At 32.2% G+C, this 13,324-nt stretch overlaps 1 pseudogene; it reads left to right on the forward strand.

Annotated features, from left to right (window-relative positions):
• Window positions 1–11,801: 11,801 nt before the first annotated feature.
• Window positions 11,802–12,256, forward strand: LOC131606364 (uncharacterized; annotated as a pseudogene).
• The last annotated feature ends 1,068 nt before the right edge of the window (window positions 12,257–13,324 follow it).

A 13,324-nucleotide genomic window follows, 5' to 3' on the forward strand; every position in this document is an offset into this window, starting at 1 on the left:
ATAACGATTTTAATCTCGGATGTGAAATGCCTTTTATTTCGACTAAAGTAGCGAAGTAATTAGGACGTCATGAAAAGTTCTCACTTAACACCTCAGTTATTAAAAAAACGAGAGATACAATTATATCTAAATGGGTTCGAGCCCCAGTAGATGCACTTTTATTATTTTCAAAACTAGCGTATCTTTTATCTCGATTTAATAAAAAATAGAGGGACTATCTATTATCACTGTGCTACTTGGGAAGCAATTAAATAGAATTCTGAAGAGAATGGATAGAAGAGGAAGACCAAGTGTCAAGAACATCTCATCTGACATCAAGAATGATAATGATTCTCAGAAGAATATCATGCCAGAAGAGAAGTCTAGTCAAAGCAAAGGTATTTAATGTTATGAGTGTGAAGATCTTGGTCGCATTAGATCATACACTACTACGAAAAAGACATTTAAAAACAATTGGGAAAGATATATAATCATGCGGGACCAAACATTGTTATGTAGCGTGTGGTAGTATATGCGACACTACCAATCACGGTCTAGTGAGTGTCGTAGTAAACAAGAAAGCGCGCATTATTTAATAACGGTTATTTCCTATAACTGTTGTGATATTATATGTGAATAAATGTCAATCATTTCATACCACAATCAACACTACACCATTTTTGAATTGTTATCAAAACTTGTATTATAAGTACACAATAAATTTGAACAGCTCGAGGTATGCAATCTTTCCAACTTCCAAAGAGAATAGAAAGCGTATAGAATTAAAGAAACAATAATGAGCATCTTTGGTTTTTAAATTTCCAAGAGAAGAAGATGAAGAATCAGAAGGAACAATATAAAAGCGGAAGAACCAAAACACAAAAACAACTGCATTCAAAGGAATCAACATGCGTAATCCTGCTCAAGCTACCAACAACGTTAAGAATCCAAATGTTGTTGTAGAGGATGTTGTTGTGCAAAACCATCCTGAGCCTTAATATGTTGTTGTAGATGGCGTTGTAGTGCAAAACCAACATCAAATTCAAGATGTTGTTGAAGAGGGTGTTGTGTTTAGACTAATGAGAGCTCTCAGGGTGAGGAGAAGAAGAAGAAAGTTGATGCAAATAATTAATTTTTTCAATTTTGATGATGATGATGAGGCCCACTATGATTGGTCTAATTTTATCTCAGCTAGAGGGTTTAGATATGATAATGGTTTTTGATTATGTAATATTTCAAAGTTTATGTTATGAAGTTTTAATCTTTATCAACTTAAGGTTATCAACTTAACAGCTAAGACTATAAACTTAAGTATCAACTTAAGCTACAAATTGTACAAACTAACAAACAGATAATTGTAATTGAAAATTCAACAGTTTATAATGAACTTACTCGTAAGAAACCGTCTTTTAGTTGCATTCCTGTCAAGTTCACTGCATCTTCAACTATTACATTTCATAACAAAGTAAATATTAAACATAAAGCATATAAGAATTAGTGTAAAATTTTCAAATTTCAAACCCTACTTCAACTATTGTATTTTTTAACAAAGTAAATATTAAACATGAAGTTGATAAGAAAACACAAAAATTTCAAATTTCCAGAAAATCTCCATGACTTCAGTTTGCTCTTCAAATTCTTGTTCTTCTTTTTTGAATAGTCCACGGCTTCCAACACTGACTTTATATTACTCTCATCTTAATTTCCCAATTTTGTCTCATGTCTTCATGCCATATCAGCAAATTATATGTTTCATCACTCCTCCAAAATGGACATCTCCAAAAAAGCCTTCCTTTATTCTATGCCTTCTCGCATTGGTACAAAACCATACGACTATCACAACCACACAATTTTCCAGATCTAGATTTTACAGTGGAAGAAGACGAAGTAAAACCTTTGGATGGGTTTGTCTTCAAATGCGACATTTGAAACGAAACTGAACAACAACAATGAGTATGTGTGTTCTTGTCTTCTTCCCGACGATGTCAACGGCGTTGGTGTTAGGGTTTGTTTCTTTCTTCAATGGAAAAATGGATACTTAGTGTTTAACATATATAAAGAAATGCCAGTGTGTAACAATGGTTTTAAAAAGAAGTCGTACTGATATACCTATTATTTTGTAATTAGGTATAAATAAAATTGAATAGGCGCACATTAACGTAAAATGGATTAACTATTTGAGAAACCTGAGGTTCGAACCTAGGAAAGTTAAGTTATATCACCATGGTTATGTAATTAACGGTAAATATAACCTTAAAATTTTTAATAAAAACAATTGTTAGCAAATGAGTTTAGAAGTGTCACCATGGTTTTGGGCGAACCGTGGTGACTTTGGCGTTGTTGTTTGCGTGTTTTGTAGTTGTGACAATGTCCCACTTTTCTCAAGAAGCAGAGAAAGGGCTTTAATGTATCTTGGTCTGATGAATATGAGTCAGAAGATGAGCCTAACTCTAAGACTGCCAAACTGGTGATTGCTCTCTCAGGCAGATGGGCAAATGAGGTAGAATCTTGTGATGAGAATGATCTCTATAAAGATTTGGATGTTTCCTACAAGGATACTTGTGACAGGAGTGAAGAAAATCTTAAGAGAGAGGAAGAATAAAGAAAGATTATAGCTAAATTGGAGAATAAAAAAGAAGCGTCTACATATTGTTTCTCATCTTCAAAGTGAGGTAACTCTCTTAAATTCCAAGTTTGACAACTTGACAAACTCTTTGAAAAAGATGAAAAATGGAGCTAATATGATGAAAGAAGCCAGATATACAAAGGTTAATCATTCATTTGATAATCAAGAAAATAAAAAATCTGTAGAAAAGTTCTTTCCTGTTGAAAAGAAAAGAATGATCAACATGTTCAACCACATGTTCCAACATCCTGGCAGATTTAATAGAACTCCAACAAATTCCAATTCTTAAACTTGGAGATGTCATTATTATGGTGAGTATGGTCATATTAAGCCTTTTTGCTATAAATTGTTTGGAGATCAAAAATCTTCACCTCGTTCTAAGGCTAGTCAATTAAGCAAAAAGAGAAGTGTTAAAGATAGAGATGTTAATCTTATAACTCATACTTCCTTGAGAGTTTCAAATAAGGAAGACTGGTACTTTGATAGTGGATGCTCTAGACATATGACAGGGGTCCAGAAGTTGTTGGTGAATATTAGGTATCACCGCACAGATGCTATCAGATTTAGTGATGGGTTTAAAGGAGAAATTAAAGGAGTATGAAAATTAATGTGTGTTGGTTCTCCAAATTTAGAAGATGTTCTTCTTGTGAAAGGACTATCTTCTAATCTTATTAACATTAGTCAGTTATGTGATCAAGGGTTGTTGGTCAGTTTCTCCAAGTTAGAATGTTTAGTCAAAGATGAGAAAGGTATCATTCTTATGAAGGGCATAAGGTCTAAAGAAAAATGTTACTTGTAGGAATCTCAAATAATTTCTTACTCTTCCACATGTTCAACAACCAATGAGGATGAAGTGAAGCTATGGCACCAAAAACTTGGACACCATCATCTCAAATGAATGAAGGAAATCATATCTGAATGAGCCATTAGAGGAATGCTAAAGCTAAAGATTAAAGAAGGGAAAGTCTGTTATATGTGTGAATTAAGAAGTAAATCATGATGTCATACCCAATGTTGCCACATCAGAGTACTTCCAAAGTGTTGGAACTTCTTCACATGGACTTAATGGGACCAATAGGAAGCTTAGGAGGAAAGAGGTATGTCTATGTGGTTATAAATTATTTTTCTAGGTTTACATGGATGAACTTTCTTAGAAAAAAATCAGACACCTTTGAAGTCTTCAAAGATTTGTGTCAATGCATTCAAGAGGAGCAGAATAGTGTGATTGTCAATATTACAAGCTACCATGACAAGGAGTTTGAGAATGCAAAATTCCTTGAATTTTGTGATTTTAAAGGTATTAGTCATAAATTCTCTTCTCAACAAGATGGAATTGTTGAGCAAAATACTAAATCTATACAAGAATCAGCTAGAGTCTTGTTTCATGATAAGCAGTTGTAACTGGAGTTTTGGGTTGAAGCTATGAATACTACATGCTATATTCATAACACGATCACTTTGAGAGGATGTACTTCAACCACTCTCTATGAGCTATGGAAAGGAAGGAAGCCTAAAGTCAAATACTTTCATATCTTTGGAAGTAAATTTTATGTATTAAGTGACAAAAATCAAAAGGGTGAGAAGGACCCCATAAGTGATGAAGGGATATTTCTGGGTTACTCTCCAAACATAAGATCTTATACAATTTTTAACTCCAGAACTAAATTTGTTATGGAATCTACAAGAGTGATGATTAATGATTCATTCACCGAAAGGGAGAAGGATGTCGAAGACAATGTTGGAACATCTTCTGTGCATACTGAGGAGTCAAGAAAAGAAGTAATTTGTGAGACGACAAACATTGAAGGTCTTTTTGAGAATATTCAGATAAAACAATCCAATGAACTCATTATAGGACATATTGAAGATGTGAACGCCACTGAATCTAATGAGGAGATATCAAATTCATACTTTATCTCTGAACTTGAATCTAATAAGTCCTATTATTCAATAAAAGAGAATTATGAGATGTATCATTGATACAAATATTTATGGTGTGTTATGTTCTCAAGGCACAAATTCTTGCGAAAGGAATTTTGCAATGCAAAGTGGAATAGGAGTGATGATGAATGTTTCACCTTGAGAAACAGTCTGAATTCCTATTGCAATAAGAAGCAAATATGTGCTTCCTTGTGTAATGCTGAAGCTAAAGGTGCATCAAGGATAGGCTGCTCTCAACTGGCATGGATGAAACAGATGTTGAAGGATTATAATGTCAAACTTGATGTTATTACATTACATTGTGATGATCTGAATGTTATTAGATATCTCATTCAACATGGCTGGAACAAGAACCCTGATAGTCCTAATAAACTAATCAAGCATCTTGTTGAAGGAAAGGTTATTACTCTGAAGCATATGAACAACAAGGAACAACTTACTGTTATAGTTAAATCAAACCAGACTGAGAACATATGCAGTGGGATTGGAACTTGCACTATTAAGGAGTTATAGCAATTACAAATATAGAGGAATGCAAGTGTTACTACATCTTTCCTCTATTCTCTGAGCCATGATAAGCCTATATAAATTGTCATTGATAACGGTGGAACAAAATATCTCTGCAAGATAGAAGGGCTGGTGACAACAACAAGGAGTGCAGAAGGGTCTTTGACAGGGGCAAGAGGTGGAAGACCACTTGAAGATTATCAAGTATGTGTGTTTTCACTGAGATTTTGTGCTTCCATCTGTGTTTATTACTTGTGAGCAATGTGTGTCCTTCCATTTGTGTTTACATTTACTCTGTTTTTTGTCAATTTTTGGCTAAAGGGGGGTAAAGTGTCAGTGTAAGTTTTTGTCCTGATGTTATGGTGTCCTGATGTTAAGACACATGTCTTGACATGTTGATTAGCATGCTGATAGGACCATGCTACTACTTAGGGGAGAGTAATTATTGTGGTTTCTTTCTAAATGTAACTATCTAGTGGGAGCATGATTGTCTGTCATGCTTGTTTTTGTTTCTGCTGTTGCTACTGATGTGGGACATGTGTGCATGATGTCTTACCTGACGTTCTAACATCTTATCTGATGTGCAAGATCCTATTATGAGGCTTATTTATCTTATGCTGCATGTGCCTCTGATGTATGAAGTATGGTAGTTCATGGTTTGGTTTTCTTGTGATTTGAGTTTTCCATTTGATGGGGAGAATTGGTTCTGTGTGACAGAGAGAGTAATATGCATGTCTGATTGTACAAGCTTGTGTTGTGTTGGAGCTGTCTTGATTTGATGTCAGATAACATGTCTGAGCATATGACTTCTGGAGAGATTTAAAGAAGAGGTCTCTCTGTTGCTGCAATGTATCTCTGATTTATTCTTATATTTGCAGTATGTACAAAGTTTACATATTCTCATGTAGCTTGTGTTGTGTTTTTATTCCTATTTCCAGATTTACTGTGCTTTGGTTTTGTAGCCAAAATTTTCCAAAGGGGGAGATTTCTAGATCTATGGTTTTATGATTGGCATACATTTTGCTAAAACATGGTTCTTAAATGATGTTGAGCAAGATGTTTTGACATCTTAACCAGCTGTCATGACAAGTTCTCCTATCATGTGTTTTTTGACAGATGTTCTGGAAAAATGTTCTTACATGCTATACCAGAACATCATGACAATATAGGTGGTTTAAATACTTGAAGATTTGATTGAAAAATATGATATTTTGGAAGATTCTAGTACTCATACAGGTGCAACCAATCAAGGATATTTTAGGAACAATGTATATTTGATTTGGTTTCATAAAAAGGACCTTGGATACTTTTTAGGAAACTTTGAAGATTTGTTTCTATTTTGTGTGAAGATCTTGCAGTTGATTTAAAAGGAGAAGATTGGATTTGATTAAAGAGTCCAATCCCATACTGCAAGATTCTATAAATAAGGACTTGCTAAACCTAAAATAGCAAGCATACACAACAAAGATACCGTGGGTGGAAAATAAGGGTTTAGGGTTTTGAGAGTACTACAAGTTCTTTGTGTTTTTGTATGTCACTCATGTATCTTTTGATACATTGAGGCAGACTAACTGTTCTTACTCATGAACTTTTAAGCAAAGAGTTCAGTATTGTCCGTTGTTCTCACTCATGAGCTTTTGAGCAAATAGTTGAGTATTGTTATTAGTTTAAAGCTTTTAAGAAAAACTAAGTATTGTTTATTGGAAGTGTAATTTTTCTATTTCAGTTCTTGTCACTAGTTTGTGATTGGTTTTATTACTGAGGTGATTGTGGGAAATGAGAGAAGGTTCTCATGTCTAAGAGGTTTCTAGGTAGAAATTGCATATGGTAGTGATTAGGTGATAAGTTGTGAAATGGGATTGCTTAAGCTTTGAACTAATACTATTATGGTGGATTTCCTTCCTGAATTGGTAGCTCTCGGAGTAGGTGGGTTGCATCGAACTGGGTTATCAACTGATTGTGTTCTTTTACCTTCTGCAATTTAATTCTGCATAATTTCTAATTTTGGTAAAAGTGTTTTCTATCGGGAGATGATGTTATAACATCTGTCCTAACATTGTGTTTTGTGTTGAGACATCAGTCTTGACATTTGTATTGCAAGTTCCAGAATTTCCCTAAAAAATTTATTTATGCTTTTATTTTGCCTAATTAAATATGAAAACTCACAATTTTAATTTCAATAGCAGTGAATCGCTTTGTTAAAATAAAAAAATATATGCAGATACAAACTTAGAATTTATTACTTAGCGACATTTTTAGTACACTTGATAAATATTCATTATCTAATAAATTTGAGATTATAATGACACTCTAATTGACTATGAGGCAGATTCGGCCCATTATTTCTTTCATTTTTTGTCAATTTTTTCTCTATATTAAGTCATCTGGTGCAATCTCCCAAAATAGAATAATATGATTTACTACTCCTCTTTCTCACTTAAACTTGTCATTATCTTAGTGATTAGAGAGTGAAAGGCTCAAATTAGAGTCGTCTAATTTTGTTGTTTTGGTCATATTATGTTTTAATTGTAATTCAAGAGCTTGGTTCTCTAATAATATTATAAATAATATAAAGATTGTAAGTTTAACCTATATAAGAGCATGATGAAAGAAGGTTGTGGGCTCAATCTGGGGTAAAAGCTCAACGATTTTAGTGGAAATCATAAGGGGAAATCTTGAAGAATGGATTGGACAGCTTGATTTAAGGTCAAACTAATATAAATCCTGGTGTGGTTTCTTTATCTCTTATCTTTTTATTTATGAATTTTATCTTCCCCTCATATTTCTCTCCTTCAACTTATTTCTTAAAATTGACCAACCTTAAAATTAACCTTTTGGGAAAAAAATTCAAAAACCAAATAACACAATTCATTCCCCCTCTTGTGTTTCAAGTCACTTGGTCAACAAGTGTCATCAGAGCCTAACTCCAATTATAAGACTAATCATCTTAGGAGGTAGAATGACTTCAAAATATTCATAAAACAAACCTTCGTACTTAATTTAATTGAGGGAGTATGCTTATTAGAAAGAGAAGATGAAAATATTTATAGAAGGGATGGATGGTGATAATAAGATTCTGTTACAAATGGTATGTTTGTTCCCGCTCATTGAATGAATGATGTAGTGGGAATTAAACCGAAAGATTTATGGACCAAAGAGTATACAAAAAATGCAGTACAATTTGAAATCTTAAACTATCATTACTATTTCTTTAGTCAAGGATGAGTTTTTTTTCTTTGTGTTTCACACTATAATTCTGCAAAGAAAATGTGAGACACACTTCAAATTATCCATGAAGGTGCAACTGAGGTAAAAAGATCTAGGATGAACACATTGACCAATGAGTATGAAATGTTTAGAATAAAACCTGAAGAAAATATTCAAGACGTGGAAAAATTATTATTTATATCGCTAGTAATTTAAATTACGATTTAATCAACAAAATTCTTAGACACTTAAATTATAGTTGGCAACCTAATGTCACTATGATTTATGAATCTAAATATTTGTCTTCAATGGATTTGGATACTCTATTTGATAAATTGCAGAAACACGAGATTCAAACTAAATCATTTTACTGAAAGCGAAGATAATGATAAGAAAAAGAAAGATCTTGCTCTAAATATACATATGTCAAAGACATGATGTTAGAAGACGAGTCAAGAAAATTAAAAGAAACTCTCTCTCTCTCTCTCTCTCTCTCTCTCTCTCTCTAAGTCAACTATATCCTCTCTTGAAAAAGAACATAAAAACTTGTCATAGGAAATAGATTGTCTTAGAGAGAAACACGTTATTTTAGTTGTAAACTCTCATTCATATTCTTTTCTTATGAAAATTTTGGCAAATCTATCGAGTGTAAAAAATTAAATAATTTTAAAAACAGAAGAAAATGATTATTTGTATGATACACTTCATAAATTTAGCAAAGGGAGAGACAACTTGAATTTCATTATAGGTAATCAAAGAGTAACCTTTAATAAATCTAGTCTATGAACTAAAAACCAATTCTAAGTCATTTAGTAATGTTGAACAAGTCACTCCAAGCACGGGGAGAGGGGGTTGAATTGTGGTATTTAAAATTTGTGATCAGTTTAAAATTTTATTACTTAAAACAAAAACTTGTGTTAGTATAGTTAAAAAGTAAAAATAAAAATTGTGGAAAATGGATAGACAGAAATTTGGAGGAAAGTAAATGGCTGAAAGTAAAGAGAGAGAGTTTAGAGATATTGCTCAAAGATTTAAAGAGGTCCGGCCGATCTCTTGGCCTACTTCTCTCCTCAAGAAATTCTTCTTGAGAGTACCATTAATAATAATATATTTAAGCTTTTATTGGGTTATGCCTAAGAACCTTCATACAATCGACTAAGAGATTTTAGCAAGCAGGTCCCTCAAACCAAATGGAGCTTTTGGCAGGCTAAGCTTAAGAACTAAGAATGTGATTTTGACTGGATGATATTAGAAATCAAACAGAGGTTTTACCAGGATAATATCAATAAACAAAAAAGAAAAATACTTCAAGAAAGTCGTACTCTTGATAAAATAGTAAAACACCAATACAACTAAAACCTCACAAATGTATTTCACTCACAAAATCACTAAGGCCATTTTTAGTGGAAAAATAAATAAGAGAGAAGTACAGAGGTTCGAAAGATAAAAGGAAGATTGAAACCTAAAATCTAGTGTGAATGAAAGTCAGGGGAGCCATTCTTTTAAACTGGAAAATGGGGTTCCAAATGGAAAGAATCCATGGACCTTTTAAAGTTCATAATCGACTATAACAATTATGTAGTTTACATATGAAAGATTTTTAAATATCAATATCGTTAATCGACTATAAACCCTAATAATCAATTGTGAGGCATTACAAAAAAGATAATCAATTAACCCTAATATGCTAATCAATTATCTAGTGTAAACTCCACCCATAAAGGATTATTTGAGCTAGTAACCAACTAACAACTTTCATAAAATATTTTTTTTGGCGATTTTAACAAAATAAAAGGGTCCTAAAAAACATTTGGTAGGTGTGTGAGAGTTGTCTTAGTAACATATGAGTTACTCTAGTATCTTTACAATACTCGGGTCATTCAGACATTGTGCTAAGTGCACGACCGATCAGGCGAGCATTCACACTTCCTCTCTTTCATAACTTTGAAGCTTCAGGTTCCTTGCTATGTAATCTTTGACTTTATCACTTCATTTAAAACTCGAATCTTGTCCCTGACGAGGTTTGAGATAAATTCAAGATGAGTGTCTTCATCAGAGACAATTAGAAAGTTAGCATCATTAGATCAACCATCAAGATAACATTGAACATAATATTATCTTCAAGACCACTATGATCAAAACATTAGTTACAATCTATTGTACCTACAAATACATGGATTCACAAGTAATATTTGTCATGCGTGCAGGACCTCTAAATATAATATTCTTAAATGCAATTATTGTGGTAGAAGTATCATATTTCCCCATCCTATTTTATTAGAAAAAAACAATGAAAAAAACACACACAAAAATATGCCGTCTTCATCTCATTTGTATAAGAGAAATTATAATCATGAATTTTATTTAACTCATAGAAATAATTTGTATTTCACTAATATAGTCCAAAAAACTTCTTAAAAGATGAAGAAAAAACTAAGGAAAGAACAAAACAAAGAAATAGAAAATCTCAAAAGAACATAGCTTAATGAATAACATATGAAATAATTCAAAAGGGGAAGACATCTTTAATCATATTAAGAAAAATGAAGGAAATCAACAAAGATGAATAAGTGCATTCTTAAGCACATGTTTAAGACTTAGGTCAATGAGAATATATAAAGGGAACTATACTAAGTTAAGTATCCTAAAGAGGACTCTACTAATTTGGTAAGCAAAATTATTCAAATTCACATGTCTTAAAAAAAGTTTGTTTTAATTACTAAATTATTATTTACTTTCATAGTAATTTCATTAAACTTATATTAGAACTACTATACATACACTCGTATGGATAAAAAAGATAATTTATAAGGGATATTTTTGGAATAATATCTTTAAATATAGTTAAATTTTTTGTGACTATTGTTAATTCTTAAAGGTAAATTTTTTTTGAAGACTTTTACTTAGAAATAAGGCTAAATGGTGGATTATTTTCTATATTTTGATTTTTTTTTATATAAATTCTTTTCACTTATATGTTATTTAAGGTGGATCTTTTAATTTTTGAGTTTCTACTCAAATTTAGAACATCCATAAAAAAGTTTCTTCATTTAACGGCATAAAGGATCCACTTTTACATTAGTATTTCCTCCGTCCCATACTGACTGGTCCATTTAAAATAAAAATAATAATATTTTAAAATGAATGATTTATTTCAATTTTTTAGACACTTTTTTCAATTTTTTGAACCTTGGTTGATCAGATTTATTTGAAGTTGTCGATCGGTTTCCAGTGACAAAGCGAAAGATTAATCTGATTACAACTCCAGGTTTGGATTTTAGTTCTTTTGACTATTTCTTTAGACCCTTTGTATACTTAATATAGAATTAGAATTAGCCCCTTTGTATACATATATTCTGGATATACATGGCTAGAGTATGTGTAAATGGAGGTTGGGGTTACAGTATTATGGTTAGTTTGTCCTGTCATGACTATTTGTTGTTAATCACGAAAACTAAATTCTACCTGCCAACACAACACTATCTCTAATTCTTTGACTTGCTATATATCAGTGGTTTCTTAAATAAAACCACAAAACTCAATGGCCTATGAAGGAAACAGAGGTTCCTCTGTCTTGGATGGATTTACTGAGTCCCCTGCCATATCCTGTTCTATTAATCTTAGCAGTGATCTTCATCTTCCTTGGTAGTTCATGGTACTTTTCTTATGAAGAAGCTGTTGAAAATGCTCAAGAACAATTGGGTTGGGTTCTATTTGCGTTGCCAGTGGTTCTTATACTTATAGTTTGGTTGTTATCATCAATGGATGATTCAGAATGGTTTTCTGTATGGGGCAGGCGCAGGACAACCTACAAAACTCCCTCAGAAGGGAGCTCTCCATGGGGTGTGGCTGCCTTGATTGTTGTTTTGTTGCTTTTGGTGAAGTTTCAATCTTCTTTTCTTGATAGTTGGTTTTATTGATTTGTAATCTTTGTTTTACTTGATTTAGGTTGGTTTGTTTTTATCTGTTCTATTTTTGGTTTCTATTAACTATTATTAACTATGAACTATGAATATGTGATACATATCCTATAGTCTTGTTTGTAACTATTTAGATCTTAACACTAGAGGTACAAAAGAGAAACAGAAAAGGGATGCTCACAAGTAACTCAAAAGAAATAACTCAATTAATCAAAAGAAATTGATATTCCAATTACACTCAAGTCTGGGTAGAAACTGTTTGTTCTTAGGCACTGATCTCGTTTTCGATATGTTGGTAGCTGGATATTATCTTGATAAGGCTACTTTTCAGAGTGTTTGTTTCCATTGGTGTTCTTTGGCATTAGGAGAAATGGTTCATGCTTGTCTTTTGAAAAGCAACATTGAACAAGTATTGCTCTTTAGATAAGTTCTGGATATATAAGTTGTTCTTTAGAATCAAAGAGGAAATGAGAGCTTTGTAAAATAAGTTGTTTAATGTGTGAGAAATTTTAGCAGTTCTTATCAACATTTATAAAAAGGTTTATGCTATAGGATAAGATCATCTCTTTTAAATACCCTATTAATAGAGTCAAACGTTTAAATGGCTGTGCTGTTATATACATTTTGGTTTTCGGCCGGTGACTAAAGTTAAAACTAGTGATGTTTATAGCTTTCAAGTTTTTTATTCTAATTTTAATGTATCTTTGAACAACACATTAGGACTATGTTGTTCTATAAGGTTTATATAAGAGGTTATGAACTTCTTTTGCTTCTGATATAAGGTTGGTTTTGGGTTTTGGCATATATTCCTTGAGTGTAACTTAAGACCTGTTAACGTATGTTGGTCTGTGCTAGAACTTGTAAGTGTCTGGTGCTAGTGTTTCTTTTTCCTTTTTTGGATGAGTACACAAGAATTTTCTTGATTGAGAAGAATAAACACAGAGAATTATCATTGCCCTTATTCAACACACTTCAAGTTTGAGAAAGAAAAAAAATCTAAATATCTATCATTTGTGTCAGGCCATGTTGGTGGCAAAACCACAATTTTAATTCAACCACATGAATTATTCGAATTCAATAAACTTGAAAACAATTCTTAAATTTATTATTGGTAATATAATGTTTGGAATTGTATCCAAAAAAT

The sequence above is a fragment of the Vicia villosa genome, linkage group LG5, assembly GCF_029867415.1.
Source record: "Vicia villosa cultivar HV-30 ecotype Madison, WI linkage group LG5, Vvil1.0, whole genome shotgun sequence".
In the NCBI taxonomy this organism is placed as follows: Eukaryota; Viridiplantae; Streptophyta; class Magnoliopsida; order Fabales; family Fabaceae; genus Vicia; species Vicia villosa.